General features: G+C 38.5%; 1 non-coding gene across 1 annotated transcript; it reads right to left on the bottom strand.

The window, feature by feature from the left end:
- Positions 1–315: 315 nt before the first annotated feature.
- On the bottom strand, positions 316–422 carry LOC126025022 (U6 spliceosomal RNA). The gene has a single exon (XR_007501078.1). It is a non-coding gene; the product is annotated as a U6 spliceosomal RNA (small nuclear RNA).
- Positions 423–20,685: the final 20,263 nt, after the last annotated feature.

The raw sequence follows: 20,685 nt of genomic DNA, 5'->3' as shown, positions 1-20,685 counted from the left end.
ATTTCTCCCACAGCAATTGAAAGCTAATTTACTTTTCTCAGAATTGATGTTCTTATCCTACTGTGTCTAATATTTTTGTGCAACTTTATGCAAAGAATCAAAAGCTGATTCCCCTGGGAACACAGTGAGGCCTCCGGTGACCTTTGGTGGATGAGGGCTGCTGACCGTTATGATTCTCCTAAGTTGAATAAAGATGAGCTTTTAGAGGAAATGACTCACCAGTCTTTATTAACAAGTCAAGAAGAACAACCAAAAAACCAGCCTGTTAAAATAGCTCAAACATTTTCTAGATTGGGATAAATTTAGAATTAAAAAAAAAAAATGGAACGCTTCACGAATTTGCGTGTCATTCTTGTGTAGGGGCCATGCTAATCTTCTCTGTATCATTCCAATTTTAGTATATGTGCTGTTGAAATGAGCACTGAATTTAGAAATTTTTAACAGACACTAGCCTTACATACTTGATTTCAGAACAAGAAATTTTTCAATAAAACAACTGATTCTGAAAACACTTGAAGAACTATATTGGATAAATCCATGAAAACTATGGAATGGGCATGTACAGAGGTTTTAACTTTCTAACAACCAACCAACCCATCTCAACATTGCTCATTTGTACTTACCTTTCTCCAACTTTATCCTTCCCTCTACTGAATCACTATAATTGGAGGAGGAGGAAATTGCTGGTCCACAGAGACCACTGAGTAAGTGCATTAATCAGAATCCCATGGGGAATGCAGAACTGTGTTGCTTCTACTCACAGTCTGGAAATAGCTCAGCATGATCCTCCGATTAAAAATTAATCAAGTGAATAAGACCTTGCAATACAAAACAGCAAAAGAAAATTAAACATCTCCCTAGGGGAAAGCCTACAAGTCATAAAAAATTAAAACATAAAACTGTATTTACAAATATCATTTACAAACTTAAGGTTGTTGATGACTCATGCCTATGGCAAGATCACAAGTCAAGTCTTTCCAGGGGTTGAGCAAAACTGCTCCTGATTGAATGCCCATCAGAACCACCACCTATGGTGTCAGGTTATCAATTTAGAACTGGCGTATGTTGGCGTCAGAGCAGCATTATGAATGCCCTGGAGGGGATTTGGTTCTTGGAGCTGTTGTGGAGAACTCTGTCGTTTCTATGTCTGGGATCCAGGAATCAAGGCTGGACGGTCGGTGCCTATTTCCCTGAAGTCTAGCTTGGTTCCTGACATACGTTCAGGGTGGGAGATGTCCCTGCAATATAGTATTATTAATGAGCAAACATAACGCAATATGAGCCGTGACCAAAATAATCTTCCCTCCTCGTTACCAGGAGAAATCCCTAATTCTCCTTTTACTAATTCTAGGACATACTCTATCTTATGATGCTACCAATTTAAATTCCATTTCTATCAGTATATTACACTATTTTTATCTGCATTATATCTGTGGATACTACAAATTTTGAAGGTATTTCAAAAATTAATAAAGTGATTTATGACCTGGGCCAGATTGTAAAAGAACAGGAGGTCAGCAACGCTCTCCAACTCTTAGCTCAGGAACATGTGAAAATTGTTAAGTTTCCCTATTGGTGTCACCATAGTAGAAAAAATAGAGTGTTTTATTCTAGACATCCACGGCTTTCTCTTTGGGATTCTCCTTCTCTGCTTAAGCTTTTTTGGTTTTGGTTTTTGGGTCAACGCCTGGCTCTGCACTCAGAAATCACTCCTGGCGGACTCAGGGGACAATATGAGATGCCAGGGATCAAATCCATGTCGACCACATGCAAGGCAAACTCCGTACCTGCTGTGTTTTACTGCTCCAGCCCCTATGCTTATGCTTTTTAAATCTCTTCTTTTCAATAAATTTACTGCTATAAATTTAAATCTAGAATAAATATTTTCAGAATTTTTATTCTTTTGGGGGGGGCCACACTCATTTGACGCTCAGGGGTTACTCCTGGCTATGTGCTCAGAAATCGCCCCTGGTTTGGGGGGACCATATGGGACGCCAGGGGATGGAACCGCGGTCTGTCCTACGCTAGCGCTTTCAAGGCAGACACCTTACCTCTAGCGCCACCTTCCCGGTCCCAAGAATTTTTATTCTTGAACTAGAAATAATCAACAAGAGCAGAGACTCATCATTCATGCATTTATAGCACAGAAAAAAAAAAAACACAGATCAAAGTCATCCTGACAAGGGGGACAACATATGCAAAATCTAGAGTTAGGAAGAAAATTTAAAGAAGAAGAAGAAGAAGAAGAAGAAGAAGAAGAAGAAGAAGAAGAAGAAGAAGAAGAAGAAGAAGAAGAAGAAGAAGAAGAAGAAGAAGAAGAGGAACAATTAAATATGAACTTGAGGATCTCATCTTGGTAAAATATAAAGTTTCTTAGTGCCATCATCTATTCAATGATTTTATTTATACAAAATAAAGATATTAAACGTATATGCAAGGTATGTTTTAAAAATTCCAAAACTGTCTAGCATTTAAGTTTAATATTTTCTGCAATTATTGTATGAATTTAGAAAGTTATGTGGGGGCAAGGAAATAGTTCTAAAGGCTAGTCTACATGCTTTACATGAGGACCCGTGAATTTGATTCTCAGCATCACATAGTCCACTAAATACTGCTGGGAATAATTCCTAAACTAATTCCTAACTAATTCCTAAATTCCTAAAATAATTCCTAACTCAAAATTGTCTCCTACCACTGCCAAAAGCAAAAACAAATGAAGAAAGTAAACTATAAGACTTACATGCCTCTTCTTTTTACTACTTACCTTTACGTTTTTAGAACAGATTGATACAGTAGTTAGTGGTTCATAAGAATGACTTTTGTGTACTTGGTATACCACTAATACTGTCAGATTTCAAACTCACAATTTTAATAGACTTTCAAATTTGTGATCTGCTGAAATCCAAGATAATTCTCCTTAAAATTTTACCTACTGTCTTAAGGAAAAATATGTGATAGCTCTCATATCCTTCTGAGCAGATTGCTTCAAATTTTAAAAGCCACAGTCATTTGGTTCAGTATAAAGCTTCCCTGAATTAGAATTGAAATTTAAATTGTGGTTGTAGACATAAGATGGGGCGAAAAGTAGAGAGAATATAGAGTATGCTCAACAGACAGTACAGAAAGTACAACAATTTTTTAATATTGATCTGGGGAGGTAATACACAGGGGTTAGAGCACATTTTTGCATGATTAGGTTAGCATTGTTAGGTGTAACCCTTAAAAACCTAAAGCATCTCTCAATGTGGTCCTAGTGATCCCCAGCACCATCAGGTCTGAGCAGCAAGCTTCATCAGGCATTAAACCAGCCTACCTATTTGCCCCCCCCACCCCCACCCCTGGGCCAACTAGTTGTCCAAGAACTGCCTGGAGTGGCCACCGAGTACCACATGAAAGACCACCCAAATAGTTTTATTTTATTTGTCAAAAAGAAATTAATTGGAAGCATTCAAAGAAAGATTGAGGCTGATATTTAAGCTAATTAAAAATATTAATTATAAATGACTTGAAGTAGACAGTAGATAATAGGTTTAGTCTATGAATTGAGTATTTCACTTACTAGCTCCTCCAAAGCAACGTCATTGTTCATTCCACTCTCCCCTGCTTTGTGTCCCAGATGCTGACTTGTATGAATTGTATCAATGAGCTGTGTTGCCTCTGGCTTCAGTTTAGTTCAGTCAATATGAGTCACCACAAAAGCGAGTGGTGATTAAGACTAGTTATCTGTTTTCTGGCCACTCTTTCCTCTTGATCAATGGCTACAGGGCATGCTAGACAGGCTCTCCTATAGCTGATCTCTGTCCTGTTAGGTTCTGTTGCTACCTTCTCTTTTTTGCTGCATGCCTAAGAAAGTTATTTCAGTGCTGTAAGCTCTGAACTCTGAATTTCTTGCTGATTCACTTGACCTTACTTACTTCCCATGCCTACATCTTTGTAAACAGCTCTTTTTTGAACTTTTTTTCCCATTACTCAGTGTAAATGAGCCATTTATTTCCTATCTGGATCCTGACTGATACAACCTGCCATGAACTACAGGATTTGAACAACAGTGAAAAGTCAGCTTGACTTTCAGAGGAAGATCAAACAATTGTTGTTATTAATGGTTACATAGAAATCACAGATCACTAAGTAAATTCACATTTACCTCCTTTCTCATTTTTTATCCTGGACTACTAAAACTCGGTCCTTAAATACTCTATTGGGACAATTATTACACATAATGTAAATGTAAATATTGACTGCCAAATCCAGTATAAAAACAAATTTTTGTTTGTTTTTATAAATTTTTATTGTTGTCAAAGTGAATTACAAATCTTTAACAGGCACATAGTGACAATGAATAAGTGGCATTCCCACCACCAGTGTTGTCCTCCTTCCACCCCTGTTCCCAGCATGCATTCCAAATTTTCCTCCCCCCTCCCCATAATGCTAGTGTAACTGGTCCTCACTTGTACAGCTTGTTGTAGATTGGGTATCAATTCTGTTGTCATTGACTTTGGGTTTGGTATTCAAGTCTGATCATTTATTATTTCCACTAAATGTTCATACGAATGTCTGGCTTGGTACCATCCATTTTCCCCCTTTGATTTATGAGGCTGAACAAGATGATTCCAGTAATGTGGTTCTGTTGGAAATACAAGAAAAGATAAGGGAGGGTCCAGAGAGATAGCACAGTGGAGTTTGCCTTGTAAGCAGCCGACCCAGGACCTAAAATGGTTGGTTTGAATCCCGGCGTCCCTGGTGGCTGCCAGGAGCTATTTCTGAGCAGATAGCCAGGAAAACTCCTGAGCACCACAGGGTGTGGCCCAAAACCCAAAAATAAATAAATAAATAAATAAATAAATAAATAAATAAATAAATAAATAAATAAATAAAAGAAAAAGAAAAGATAAGGGGAAAAGAGAAGAAAAAAAACAAAAAGAAAATGAAAAAAAGGGGAAAAAACTAGGAGGAGACTGTCTAAGTGTTATAAATATCCATTTAGAAGAAGAAAGAAAAAAAGAAGAAAAAGGTAACTAAACAGAAATAAGGACTGGAGAGATAGCATGGAGGTAAGACATTTGCCTTGCATGCAGAAAGACAGTGGTTTGAATCTTGGCATCCCATATGGTCTCCCAAGCCTGCCGGGGGTGATTTCTGAGCATAGAGCCAGGAGTAACTCCAGCACAAAAACAAAACAAAACAAAACAGAAACAAAAAAAAACAAAAACAAAAAACAATAAGGCAGTAACAACAAAAGTACAAAAAGAACAACAAAACAAGAACAAATCAAAAACCAAAACCATGAACTATGAAGAAACAAACAAACAAACAAAAAAACAATAAAAAAACAGGTCAAAAAAGAAACCACAACTCAAACCAGCAACTACTTAAAAAGGTTTCTCTCCTCCTCCTCCTCCTCCTCCTCCTCCTTCTTCTTTCTTCTTCTTCCTTCTTCCTCCTCCTCCTCCTTCTCCTTCTCGTCCTCCTCCTCCTCCTCCTCCTCCTCCTCCTCCTCCTCCTCCTCCTCCTCCTTCTTCTTCTTCTTCTTCTTCTTCTTCTTCTTCTTCTTCTTCTTCTTCTTCTTCTTCTTCTTCTTCTTCTTCTTCTTCTTTGCAAAGGCACAGTAAATATTGGAAAAATTAGAAGTGGAATTCCCTTGGTCTAAGGAATACAGGGTTTCTCTGCCCTTGAAGCATACTGCCATGGGAACAACTACAGGCTCCATACAAGCTCATTTTCATACCCCAAGGTCTTTTTATGATGCCAGGAAACTTTCCGCTCAGTTGTGAATGATGACATCACGCCTCTGTAGCTAAAGATCTTGTTATTTGTGTAGGTCATAGGGCAAAGGCTAGGAGAAAGTTTTTCTTTAAGGTTCTAGAAGTTCTGTTCCATCACTGTTGTTGTAATCAGTCTTCTACAATTAATGGTCTTGGTTTTTGCTCAGATCCTAGGGACAAAGCCTAGGGCAGAGTCTTTCAGTATGGTTCCTGAAGTTCTGCTCAGTCGCAGTTGTCAAAGTCAGACCTCTGGAATTAGAGATCTTGGTTTTTGTATGACTCCTAGGCCAAGGCCTAAGCTAGGAACTTTCTCGTTGGTTCCTCAATAGGTTTTGTCCCGTTCATGTTTGCCAAAGTTCGTCTTCTGTAGAGATTTTGGTTTTGCATCGAACAAAGGATTACATGTCTCCTGATTGCATCATATCATTAGGTGATGAAATAGGGCAACTCTCTCTTAGATCAATCTGTTGCCATTTCCTCATGTCAGAGTGGTATTAGGAATTCCCCAGAGAGAAGTTTGGTTGTGGTGCTGATGCTGGGACCTGTGTCAGTTCCATGTCTGGGATCTGAAGTTCTGGGTTGGATAGTCACTGTCCAATCACGTGGAGTCTAAGTTGGGTCCACATGACACCTGCTCAGGGTGGGAGGCGTTTCTATATTATAAAAAGTATGGGTTCTTGTCCCTAGTAGGTAAGATCTTGTTTCTGTGCATAAGATTCCCCCTTATTTTAAGTGCCTATGCAAAAGGGGATGATACCATATAATATTGTTGGTGTATTTGGAGGTAAGAATGATAGTCTACACAATCTTTGTGCCCTGGTTTTGACCTGAGCTTTTATCCCAGGCAAGACTTTTTCTTGTAGGTTTTCATACCAAGCAGAACCAAACAGTTGAAGAGAGAAAGAGGAAAAAATATATACATTTATATCTAATAGAAGAAATAAATAAAAATAAATTTAAAAAGGGATTATGAGCCGGAGCAGTGGCACAAGCAGTAAGGCATCTGCCCTGCCTGTGCTAAACCATGGTTAGATTCCCGAGCATCCCACATGGTCCCCCAAGCCAGGAGCGATTTCTGAACACATAGTCAGGAGTAACCACTGAGCGTCACTGGTGTGGCCGAAAAAACAAAACAAAACAAAAAATTAAAGGAAAGATGCTGTTTACAAAGCTAATTTACATTTGGGAATAAACACACTAGGAGGTATTATTATAGAGGTATTAAACATATAAAGGAACTATAGACTTCTCCATTAAGTCTTTTGAAATATTCTTGTAGGGGATAAATTCCAGGGTATTTTTCAACACGCATCATGTCTTGTTGAGTTTGAGAAATGATTTACAGCCATAAGGGATCAGGTAGGGTCCTTGGGCTGGGGGTCCTTCAGTAGCATGCAACAGTCCACGATTAGGAGGGTGAGAAGAAGGACCATAAAGCATGAGTTAGCCGGAGTGTTCATTGTAGTATGCGATGTGGGACTAAGAGGGTGTCCTTTCCGTTTGGGAGCTTGGTGGTAGTTTATTGGTGCAAGAGGTTGGTCTCGGTACCTAACGGGTTAAGAACTGAGGGTAAAGAGAGTTAAATAAGAAAGGATAATAGATCAGAGTTGGGGAATGAGAAGATAGAAGGATTTCTGAATGGGAGAGGAAGGATAAAATACAAGAGGGGCTATATACATGTTAGGCATGGCTTGTTTACATTTTAGGTTTGGCAATCAGAGAGGAGTCCACTGTCTATAAACTCGTGTCCACATAAAGACAGACATTAGTGTTCTATTCATAGATTGTTGTTGGAGGTCTGACTCGCATAGGCTGGGTCTGAGCTCTTAAGAATTAATTAAGTTGGGCCCGGAGAGATAGCACAGCGGCGTTTGCCTTGCAAGCAGCCGATCCAGGACCAAAGGTGGTTGGTTCGAATCCCGGTGTCCCATATGGTCCCCCGTGCCTGCCAGGAGCTATTTCTGAGCAGATAGCCAGGAGTAACCCCTGAGCATCGCCGGGTGTGGCCCAAAAAAAAAAAAAAAAAAAAAAAAAAAAAAATTAATTAAGTTAAAAAAAAAGAAAAAAAATAATTGAGTTAAAAAAAAAGTGGGAGAGAGCTCTAAGTTAGCATGGAGGTAGGGGATTTGCCTTGCATGCAAAAGGACAGTGGTTCAAATTCCAGCATTCCAGGTTCCCTGAGCATACCAGGAGCAATTTCTGAGTGTAGAGCCAGGAGTAATCCCTGAGCGTGTGTGTGTGTGTTTTGGGTGTGACCCCCAAGCCCAATAATAATAATAATAATAATAATAATTGAGTTAAGAAAAGATAAATAATTGACTAAGATATGGCTTAGGAGAAAAAGAAGGGGAAAACAAAAGATAAGAGAGAAGAGAAGAATAAGTAAATACAGTAAAAATAAGTTAAAGAATTGGGCCGATGCATCAGTGTTGGAGGGTTTTCCGCTTTCAAGGCTCTTCATCACTGACAGGGGTGGTCTTTGCTAAATAAAGGTTTCAGGGTTATATAGTGGTTGGAGCTTTTTTCTTAAAAATTCAGGAACTCAAATTTTGTGTAGACTTGTAAAGTTGAATGAATTATGGGTCATCTTGTTTGATTACTGGCAACACATATGGTTCTCTGAGCATTACCAGCGTGATCCCTGAGCTCAGAGCAGGAGTAAGTCTTGAGCACAGAACGTGCACCTCCCAAAACCAAATGATGATAATGATGATGATAACAAAGATTAATAAATTATAACTTAACTATATGCTTCAACTATTCTTTAATTGGGGTCTCCTCTATCTGTGCTCCAGGTTTTCAAATTAGCTGATACTAACTTTTCATATTGTTGTTTCTATTAGAAAATTTCTAAAGGCAATTATAATAAGAGGAATGGTTATAAAATGGAAATAAAGCATAAACTGGAAGCCAGGTCAGAGAGACAGTACAGCAGTGGGACATTTGTCTTGCATGCAGTCAACCCAGAAGTGACCCGGTTCAATTCCTGGCATCTCATATGGTCCCCCAGCCTGCCACAGGCTATTTCTGAGTGGAAATAAAACATAAACTGGAAGATGTCCAGATTATATTTTAAAATGACAAGTAAATTAATTAGGAGTTCCTAAGCAGTTATCTAATATAGATTAACCACCATGGTAAATATTATCCTTTTTCCAATTCTGCATTCTTATATGAATATAATACATATATTTCTACGATGTCAGTAAGTATAACATGTAGGACAATACAAATGTTAATTATCATATTTTGTAACAGAGAACAGCAACAAGTAAATATCTTTAGAATAAACTTGGTAACCAATTTCATACAATATTCTATTTTCAAAGTAAATAGCTCTATCATGAGTGTACACAAGATAGAGTTGAGAAATACATGAAAGTGTACCCTGATGTTTTTGTTGAGCGTCCAAAGAAAGGTTAAAATCCAAGGTGCTTAGTGTTCTTCCCACTAAGGTAAGAGAAGGTAGATTGGACAAGTTTAAAGGTAAACTGAGATCATTTTTGCTAACATCCAAAGAGCTTGAAGCATTTAATATCAAGAAAGATATTTCTAAAAGTATAGGTCTCCTGATAAATGTACATCAAATATAAAATAATTATACATATCCACACTACCAAATAAACTATCATAATTAGAAGACAGCTTTCCTTCTATGGAAGACCTATACACCAAAGATATGACAGCATAAGATAAAACCTTATCATTTTACTGAGTGTCTTGCCTTCGAATTTAGCCAGACAATCTCATGCAGTTCAAGGTAAATACTTTCTAAACAAATTCATCATGTTTGACATAAAGTTCTTCTAGTCTGGAATAAAGATAGAAATAAAGATCTCAGAAAGAAATTTTTTGAGGGAAGGGTGAGAAAAAAAAGAAAATTAATGTTGGAGCCGGAGCCATGGCACTGTGGGCAGGGCATTTGCCTTGCACTCTGCTGTCCTGGGACTGACCAGGTTCTATCCCTGGCATTCCATATAGTCTCCTGAGTGTGCTAAGAACTATTTTTTTCCTTCTTTATTTTGTTTTTTGTTTTGTTTTGGGGCCAGACCCGGTGACTCTCAGGGATTGCTTCTGGTTATGCACTCAGAAATCACTCCTGGCTTGGGGGACCATATAGGACGTAGGGGATGGAACCAAGGTCTGTCCTGTGTCAGCCGCGTGCCAGACTGCTATGTTACTGCTCCAGCCCCTCCAAGAATGAGTTCTGAGTGCAGCACCAGGAGTGTTCCTGGATGCCCCTATGGCCAAAAAGTAAAAACCAAGAAAGCAAACAAAACTTAACCCAAAAATACTTGTAATAGATACAATACAAGGTGGCAGCTTAATAGAATGTATAGATGTGTACTAAACTGTCACAATTATTTCACAAATATGAAACAAAAAATGATCATATTGTAGTGAATGGAGTACTAGGTAGCTAAGGGGAAGGAAATAATGACTATGGTAATTGATCTATCCATATGACAGTATAAATTGGTTTGGAGATACCTGTCTCTTTTTGGAGTAGTTTTGGGGGTTGTTTTGGGGTCACATCTATAAGTACTCAGAGGCAACTCCTGGATCTGCGCTCAGGAGTTATTTTCAGCAGTGTTCAGAGGATTATGTTTTGCCAGGAATCTAATGAGGATCAGGCCCAAACAAAACAAACACTTTAACCCTTGTACTATCTCTCTGGCCTCACATATATCTATTCTTAAAAATTTAATTATCATTATAATATATGGTCTAGATATTTATTTTTCATTATTAATTTCCAGTCTTCAGAAAGCTCAACTATTAAAAAAAACAAAACTCCCATCTTTTACTGCTAATGCCTAAAAAAGGATGCTTGGACTTTGTAAATTTAGTCATCACTAATTCAATCAATAATAGAAAAGAGTATAGAAGACACAGAAAGAAAGAAAGAACAGAAAGAGTTCAAGAGCAAGGTAAAGATTATTTTTTCGGGCCCGGAGAGATAGCACAGCGGCGTTTGCCTTGCAAGCAGCCGATCCAGGACCAAAGGTGGTTGGTTTGAATCCTGGTGTCCCATATGGTCCCCCGTGCCTGCCAGGAGCTATTTCTGAGCAGACAGCCAGGAGTAACCCCTGAGCACCACCGGGTGTGGCCCAAAATCCAAAAAAAAAAAGATTATTTTTTCATGTTAGAAAAATACTGTTTGTTGTTGTTGTTGTTGTTGTTGTTGTTGTTTTTAGAAAAAGTCTGATGAGGAGACCGGAGAGAGCATGGAGGTAGTGCATTTGCCTTATCTGCAGAAGGACGGTGGTTCGAATCCCAGCATCCCATATGGTCCCCCGAGCGATTTCTGAGCATAGTGCCAGGAGTAACCCCTGAGCACAGCTGGATGTGACCCAAAATCAAAATCAAAAACAAACAAACAAACAAAAAGTCTGATGAGGTCAATGGGGGGATGATCTTTTTAAAAAGAAAAATCTTGCTTGAAAGAAAATATTACGCAGCAAACAGGAGAGATGAAGTCATTAAATTTTCTTATTGTGGATGGACATGGAAATTATTATGCTGAGTGAAATAAATCAGAAGAAGAGAGACAGATGCAAAATAGGCTCACCCATCTATGAGTTTTAAGAAAATAAAAGGCATTATTGTAATAATGCCCAGAGACAATAGAGATGAAGGCTGGAAGTACTGGCTCATGATTTCAAGCTCACCACAAAGAGTGGTGAATATATTTAGAGAAATAACTACACTGAAAACTATCATGACAATGAGTGAGAGAAGTGGAATGCCTGTCTCGAATACAGGCAGGGGTTGGAGGAAGAGGGATATGGGGGGCATTGGTGGTGGGAATGTTGCACTGGTGAAGGAGGGGTGTTCTTTTTATGACTGAAACCCAACTATAATCATGTTTGTAATCATGGTGCTCAAATAAAGATATTATTAAACCAAAAAAAAGGGAAAAAAGGAGACATAGAAGATTTTTTGATGGAATGGAAATGGTCAAAAGTGACAATAGTTAGAGGCAAACTGGGGGTTGAGGTGGACAGGAAGGAGAAAAACTGGGTGATGAGAAATAAATACTGGTGAAGGGATAGGTGTTGGAACATTTTATGATTGATACTCAGCCTTCAACAACTTTTCCTTTGCATTTTATGATGATTCAGTAAAAAGAATTTTTTTTAATGTGGTACCAGAACTTTTTCAGGATCTCTGTCACTTTTTCTGGAAATTGCCTCCATACCCACTTTTTTCATTCTCATCAATCTTCCTTTCCTTCTTCCCATTATCTTATTTTCCTTCTCATTTATATTTTTCAACTCCTCTTTCCTTTTCCCTCATTCTTCATCTCCCATTTAGCTGCAACATAAAAATAAAACATAATAATATTAATGTTTGACCCCAGGATAACAGAACATATGCTTTGAACCCTGGGTTCAATTCCTGGCAATCATGAAAACTGTTGTGTATGACTCAAAATCAAAAACAAAAAAAGATACATGGATGGAAATATAGTAATAAAATGTTAACTTATCTAAATTATATTTTAAATAGATCTGGAATAAACATTTTTCCTCTAGGTAAAGGCTAAATATAAAATGCCTAACTCAAATTTAGTTTTGAAAAAAAAAAAAAAAAAGAATTCACATTTTGGAGATGGACTATCTTTTCTGAAAAAACGTGGTATTAGTTTAAAGCATGGGAGACCAGAGCAATAGCACAGCAGTAGGGAAGTTGCCTTGCACATGGCAGACCTGGAACCTGGGTCTGATTCCAGGCATCCCATATGGTGCCCTGAGCCTGCCAGGGTGATTTTTGAGCACAGAGCCAGAAGTAACCCCTGAGTGTCTCCAAGTGTGGCCCCAAAGCAAACAAACAAACAAAAAGTTTAAAACCTGGGGTTATTTGAGACCTATTGAATGACAAATACACCATTGATTAACTGAAGATTTTGGTCATGTTTCTTCATTTATGAAATGATATATTTGTCTTCCTTGACATAATCATTCTAACTTTTAAGTAGTAAGTAGAATTCTAACCTACAACCCAATATAAAAACTCATAGTAATGACCATGTCAACTCTGTTGAACACATCCTAAATTCACTTAATGGACAATAAAGCAAAAAATATTTTTTCTAAACATTTAGGGGTTTTGTTGTTTGCTTTTGTTTGTTTGTTTGTTTGTTTGTTTTGGGTGGGTCACACCCGGCAGAGCTCAGGGGTTACTCCTGGCTCTAGGCTCAGAAATCGCTCCTGGCAGGCCTAGGGGACCATATGGGATGCCAGGAATCTAACCACCGTCCTTCTGCATGACAAGGCAAACGCCTTACCTCCATGCTATCTTTCCGGCCCCTTTTCTAAACATTTAACCTTTTTTTTTTTTTTTTTTTTTTTTTTTTGGTTTTTGGGCCACACCCTGTGATGCTCAGGGGTTACTCCTGGCTATGCGCTCAGAAGTTGCTCCTGGCTTCTTGGGGGACCATATGGGACGCCGGGGGATCGAACCGCGGTCCGTCCTAGGCTAGCGCAGGCAAGGCAGGCACCTTACCTCCAGCGCCACCGCCCGGCCCCAACATTTAACCTTTTATGACTCATTTTTTATTGGTAAATTTACAATAGCATTAGTCAGATTATCTTTATCCAAGGTTAAAAAGGGAAGTAAAGAAGGAAATACAACCAAATTCAAATCTTTTTGATGTGCAGTTCAACTGTCTGATGCATCCAACTGCCCCAAGGCAGACTAATGCTAAAATAAATAAATAAATAAAAAGCTGTGTATAATGATTTGACAGTTTAAGACACAAGCATATCAATTTTTATATAACCTCTGAGAAAAGCTGTCACTCAAGATCATTGTTATGTCATTTATCTGGCATTAAATACTGTTATGATTCCTGACATCAAATTTCTGACATATTAGAACACTGTTTTAGAGGGACAATTCAGTGGAAAATTCCCAGAATTTTCCTTTACAATCTGAGCTGATAAAGCTTAATTAAAACAACCAATTACAAACTACAGACTGTCACATGAACTTCCTTGGATTTGAAAGTATTGGTCATTGATTTGTAATAGTACCCAAGACATTTCACAACAACAAAAAAAGATTTAAAATTTCAGATTTAAAATTTCAGTTGTTCTCATAAATAAGCACAATCATGAGAAAACAAAGGAAAGACCACATTTTTAAAAATGAATATTTCTTCCTGCTCTTCCCTTTCATTGTTGCTATTGTTGTCATTATTGCAAGGACTGAGAGACACTCATACTTCATTGCAGTGTTCACTAAGACTACTACTATAAAAAGTAAACATTTGAAATCATGGAAGACTAAAGAGTGTGAAATCTTGTCAGAGTCAGAGAAACAGTACTATGTATATAGACCTTTCAGCATGCAGACAATTTGGGTTCAAATCTGTCATCATCTATTGATTCCCTGAGCCCTATCAGGCGTGATCCTTCAGCACAGCTGAGTGTGACTCCAAAAATTACAATTAAAATAGTTAATGCTAGTTGATGACCTTGTTTGCCCCTTCTTAGATTGGTATCCATTTTTATATAAAAGGGCAAGGAAGTTCAGTATATAAAATATGCGGAAGTATCCATTTTCTCTCCTTAAAAGGAGGCATAAAGATTCTGACCAAAATTAAAACATTCCAATTTCATTTTGTAGGGAAACAAATTCTCCATCTACCTTCTAAATTCTTCCAACACTTGCTAGAATAAAGAATTTTTTCAGGAGCTGGAAAGATATTACAGCAGATAATGAACTTAAACACAGCTGACATGGGTTTGATTTTCAGCATCCTTATGTGGGTCCCAAGCACTGCCAGGCTGAACTCTAAGTGAAAAATCAGGAGTAACCCTTGAATTTCACCAGATATGGTCCAAACCTCTAAAGCTTGTTTTTTAATTCACTCTGATTTACAAAGATATTGATAATAAAGTTATAGGCATTCAATGTTCCATCTCCAAATAGACTCAAGAATTTTAAAGTTAATGAGGAGATCAGGACTTATTCATTCATTTGCCAGTGCATTGATGCCTCAGGAGAGTGACTAAGCTAAATTCATGTTACATTCCAGTGACCACAGTATTAGAATAATTTTCTCTAAGACAGAGGCTTTTTCCATCGTAATATTTGTGAATATAAGTTCCTGGAACTTGTAATACCCTAAGAATATTGAGTGGGAATTTGGCAAAAAAAGAAAGTAAGAAACCATACAATAAATATATTAATTCACCAAGTAGATTCTGAAAAGATATCCATAATAATGGATTAGAAACTATTCATTGTATGCACAATTATCAATATCCTGGGACAAGTCCAATTAATGTATTCTGTATATTAATTCTCCTGAAAATTAAATTCTATGATGATGCTACTATGAAAGGATAACTAGTTCTGAAGAATTCTGGCTTTAGGGTTAGGGAGATAGTTCAAAGAGCTGAATGACTGTTTTTCATACACAAGTCCTGAGTCTTCTTATTATTGGCACATATGGGTTCTACAAGAAACAAGCTAGGAGTAAGCCTTGACTTTGACAGATATATTCTCCTATCCAAAGAAAAGAGACCTTATACTTTAACATCCTTAGAACCTGCCTTTAAATAGTTGAAGATGTCTGGAAATAGTCTTATTATCCTGTTTGTTTTTACTCAAATCCACTGAATTTAAAAAAATAAATTTTACCTTCTAATCTTTGATCAGTTACCAGTTAATCATGCAAATATTGAGCATCTATTATTGTCAGAAGGTAGGTATGCAGAGAAAGTTGAGATACAAGGCAAACCCCCTACCACTGTGCTATCTCTCTCTAGCCCTAGAATTTGATTTGGTTATTTTCATAATAATTATACTTATTTGCTGGCATTATAAAATCCATTCTTCAGCAGGAATGTCCAAGAGATATATTTTAGAAGTTAAAGATGATCTACAGTCTACCATGCCTTTTCTGTAGTCCTTTATCTGAATAAATCCACAAAGCAAATCAGCGAAAGAATAATGATCTATCATTTGTCAAAATAGAACAATGTATAGATAATCTGTGGTTTAGAGTACCACTGGGCAAGGAAAACATGCAAAGAGACAATCACAGCATAATCTAATAGGTGCAGTCCTGGTGTGCATGCAGGAATGTTTGGACATGCAGAAAAAGAAAAAAAGTCAGAAAATGAGGCTGATAAGAGAAGAGGCAGTTAGCAATAGAGGTAACTGTGACAAGACATCAGTAAGATGGGTAAAACTGGAAAATAACAAGTCAGGAACTGGATGGAGATAGTTTGGTATACACAAGTTAGATTGGGGTTTAAGCCTTATCAATCAGAACAAAACTGAATTTAAGTGTGAATAATATTTTTAAACTAAGTGATATGGCAGGATTCAGAATTACACAGATTGCAGTCATTTTTGTAGAGATTTAGGTCAATAGGTGCAAATTAGGATGCACAGCACAGCCAAAGCATTGAAGGCATGAATCAGAGTTCAAGAGGTAGGTTTAACTTTTAAACAGATAACCTGGAAAGAGTCAACTACCAGAACACATAGGATCCCAGAGCAACAGTTAGGGGTATAATTTGCATGAAAACAAAACTGTAATCTCTTATCCTAAACTTCGACATTGCTGTGTCGGATAATGGCTAAAGTATGTGCAATGTCGGATAATGGCTAAAGTATGTGCAATGTCATACAGAAAGAGGGAAGACAAAGAGGGAAAATTATCAGTGAGGATATAAATTTTACAATAGTCTAAAGATTAATTCACAAACAAGGTCCAAAAATTTTATGTCACAGGTTTGTGCAAGGTGCAGAAGAAAGCAGTAAATAAGGGTGGGACCCACAGATAGTACAGTGGGTAAGGTGTTTGCCTTACATGTAGCCTACAAAGATTAGATTCCCTTGTACTACATACATATGGTCCCTGGAGCATTTCCAGGCATGATTCTTGGACATAGAGTCAAAAGCAAGCCACACAGTGATGTGTGTGCCCCAAAACTAATCAAATAAACAAAAACAAACAAAAAAAAACCAAAGAAATAAAGAATGGCTAATTTGTCCTGGTAACAAAAGGCTTTAAAATGAATGTGACCAGGGAGGCCAGTCTTCTCAGGTATGGGGTTAGGGGACAGCCCATGCTGGAGGCCTACTCCCTAGCTTGAGGTGCTGGGAGGCTTGGCAGACCCCCAGCCGTTCCCCTATTTCTCCACTGGACTCTAGACCTTCCCTAAGTGCCAGCTTGGGTGACCTGAAGTGGGTTCCAGGTGAACACTTTTAGGGGTCCTCAGGCTTCTCCCCCCTCCCTATTCTAGGGGAGAGGAGCATGTGTAGGAGGCAGACAGATAGCTGGTTTCTGGTTCCTTGATCCTGGAGGCCAGCTCTTCCCAGGTATGGGGTTAGGGGACACCCCATGCTGGAGGCCTAATCCCTAGCTTGGGGGGTGCTGGGAGGCTTGGCAGGCCCCCAGTCATTCCCCTATTTCTCCCCTGGATGCCAGGCCTTCCTGAGTGCCAGCTTGGGTGGCCTGAAGTGGGTTCCAGGTGAACTCATTTAGGGATTCTCAGGCTTCCCCCCGCCCTACTTAGGGGGGGAGGAGCATGGGGAGGAGGCAGGGCAGATAGCTGGCTTCTGGTTCTTTGATCCTGGAGGCCAGCTCTTCCCAGGTATGGGGTTAGGGGACAACCCATGCCGGAGGCCTACTCCCTAGCTTGAGGGTGCTGGGAGGCTTGGCAGCCCCCAGCCGTTCCACTATTTCTCCACTGGACTCCAGGCCTTCCCTGGTTGCCGGCCCAGGTGTACTCTACAGTGGTCTTCAGGCTTTCCCCCTTTCTCTCCCTATACTAAGGGGGTAAGCATGGGGAGGAGGGCAGGCCAAATGAGCACTGGTGTATTTTGAGACATTCACTGGTAATTTTTTTTCTCATTGGTCTCCATTTTAAAAACCTTATATATTCAAAATAAAAATAAAAGGATGGACTCTCAGATTGGGAAGTGACTAGTACTCTTTTTCTACTTGTTTACTCTCAGCGGCCTCTTGGCCTCTTCTTTCTTTCATTGTGTAACTGTGGTTTGTACCATACTAAGTTTCTGATTAGTTCCCACTCAAATGCATTTCCCTATATGGAACTGCAGGGCGTCATTTTGCAGACTCCAGAAGGCTAAATCACAGACCAAAGTGGTGTCCAGGATTTAGCACCCTCCTCCCGACTATTTCTAATGACATAAAAGGAACATGCATATCTCCTTTGAGATATATTCCCTCAACCGCTATAACTATTATTGACTATCTCCTTAAACGGTGACAATTGTGTCCACTGTCTTAAGTTACATTGTTTATTTTCCTCACTTTTTATCTTTTCTTCTCTTTGTGAACTGTTCAATAAGGAATTTTGGTAAAATAGTTCCTCAGTTTAATGCTTATGTTTGAACCACGTCATGGGGATTGTTGGACTTGTTCTTGCAGCCCCCATATGCGCTGATAAAGCCACATGGCATTATTCCTTGTTTGCATAGGATCATTAAAATGAAAAATACTATACATACAAATAAGTTCTTATCTAATAGAGATAGGAACACACAAATCTTGTAGTACAATGGGACCTTACACCCTGAACATTGACATGATGACCTGGCATAGGCCTCAGAAGAATTGGCATTGTCCATTCACCCCTGAACCAGGGAAACCATCTATGAAGCATCCAAGTTTGTCTATGACATCACCTGGAAGCAATTCTCTACCAGTGAAGACCCTACTGCTGCTCTGACATCGATCTACTCAAAAGAGTCTTCCCTTAACACTGAGAAGACTTAAACAACAACAACAACGACCTGCTTACTGGACAGGGCTTTCTGCATTGCCCTTTAATTGTGAGTTGAAATTAGAGGACGCTCCCACCATCCTGACTTTAATGTAGGACATACATATTCTAGGATCTTCAATACAGAAACATGATACCAACAACAGAGACTGTGTGAAAAATAAAACTGTATTGGCATTACAGACAGTGACCTGGATTAGACAAGCTAGTTTGCCTGGAGCCTAGTGTTGGTCTTATGTTAGGAAACTTCAGGGGTAGGGTCTCCTTGTATTTAGGCCAAGGCTTTTCCTTCCATGTCCCCCATACTTTGGTGGACCTATGCAAACGATAATTGCCACTCTAACACCATTTTTACTGTGCTCCTTTGACTCTAAACCTTAAAAAAAAAAACACTTAAACTTTTGAGGTTAACTTAAACTAATATATATGTGCATGGAAATGTAAAAAACTACTATGCCTTCAAGTTTAAGGAGTTACATAAATTTTATGGCTTTAGATTGCTTTGTGTACAGCTAAGAAATGTTGTTATGTACTACAATCTGGGGTCTTGAGGGACAAAGTAATTGTAAATGGGTTCTGTTTAATTTTTCTTAATGTTTTTTTATTGTAAGTTCAAAAAGAGAAAAAAATGAATGTGACCAGTATAAAGACTTGGAAGATAAATTAATTTATTGTGATATCGTTCCTTTGTAAGTGTATATATGGTTATACTTGGAGAGTACCATGTTACCCTACCACTCTCACCACCAAAGTGCTAATATCCTTTACCCCAGTGCAAAGATAGGGTTTTTTATTCTTAAATAAATTCCTAGAAGTGGAATTGTGTAACATGGTAGCCCAACATTTAATTAACTATAGAATTGCCAGGCAGTTTTCCAAAGGTAATGATGCATCATTTCACAACCCCAGAAGCTGTGTTTAAGGATCCAGACCTTTACCTCCTTGTTACTACTTGTTATTGTCAGTCTTTTTTTCTTCTAGTCATACTACCAACAAGGGCATATCAAAAAAGAGTTTTAAGCAAGAAACAAAAGAACATTTTAGTTTAGAAAGATGTCTCTGATATCTGGGGCCAAAGAGATTGCACAGCGGTTAGACCAGGGATGAACTCAAGTTAGATTCCCAGCATCCCATATGGTCCCCCGAGCCTGCCAGGGGTGATTTCTGAGTGCAGAGCCAGGAATGACCTCTGTACACCTCTGGGTGTAGCCCTAAAACTAAAAACAAACAAACAAAAAGATGACTGCTATCAAGGTGGGATGGGGGGGGGTGGTCTCCTGGTAGTTTGCAGTGATCATATAGTGGTTAACACTCTGCATTGTAGTCACAGAAACCTTGGTTCAATGATGAGATGGGAGGGTATTGATGTAAGTGAGATATAGGGCTAATAATATAGGATTCTAAGCAATGTCCCTCTTAGAGGCTGCTTAAGAGCAATAACAAAGGAAAAGGACACTTTGTTCTGACTGCTTTATAATATCAGAGTCCTGGCTTCTTGTTTACTCTCTAACAGTGTTTCATCATCATTCTAACAGGTATTGGGATAAAATATGAAGGTCATTTTTTGAGAAAGTTGCTCTCATTTCTTCAGAATTACCAATTTTCCAGGCCTAGCTTCCATCCTCCTAGCTATGCTTTTGGATGCAAAGGAGGGAGACCAAAGTATAGGGGAAACTAGGCATTGATTAGTTAAGAGATCAGGAAGAGAGAATATATTCATTCCATTTTCTAGGTGGGTAATTGAATAAACTAGTAGTTCTTGTTACTAAGATACAAAACACAGACCAGAATAGAGTAAATAAAAAAAATATGCAGCCTTTGTAATTAAGTACACTGACTTAGAAATGTTTGGGGAACGACAGGGGAAAGCAGTTTATCAGGGAGTTTATTGGGAATCCCTGAGGTAGCAGCTCAAAGAGCCTGTTTCATGCGTTTAAACTACATTCACTACAGAAGCTCAGTATTTGCTACTTTAAATGCCAATAATGTGAATAATGTGCTGACCAATTACATTGCACTTTGCCATAGTAAATGGAGTTTGAAATTAGAAAATTGACCCAGGTACTCAGTTAAAAGGAGTTGGGGGCAGGGTCTTAGTATATGATAAATGTGGGGTCCTAGATTCTGAACAAGGAAGGATGCCATTT

The sequence above is a fragment of the Suncus etruscus genome, chromosome 1 (genome assembly GCF_024139225.1).
Source record: "Suncus etruscus isolate mSunEtr1 chromosome 1, mSunEtr1.pri.cur, whole genome shotgun sequence".
NCBI lineage: Eukaryota > Metazoa > Chordata > Mammalia > Eulipotyphla > Soricidae > Suncus > Suncus etruscus.
The sequence above is the reverse complement of the archived record's forward strand: the minus strand, read 5'-3'. Positions and strand labels throughout refer to the sequence as shown.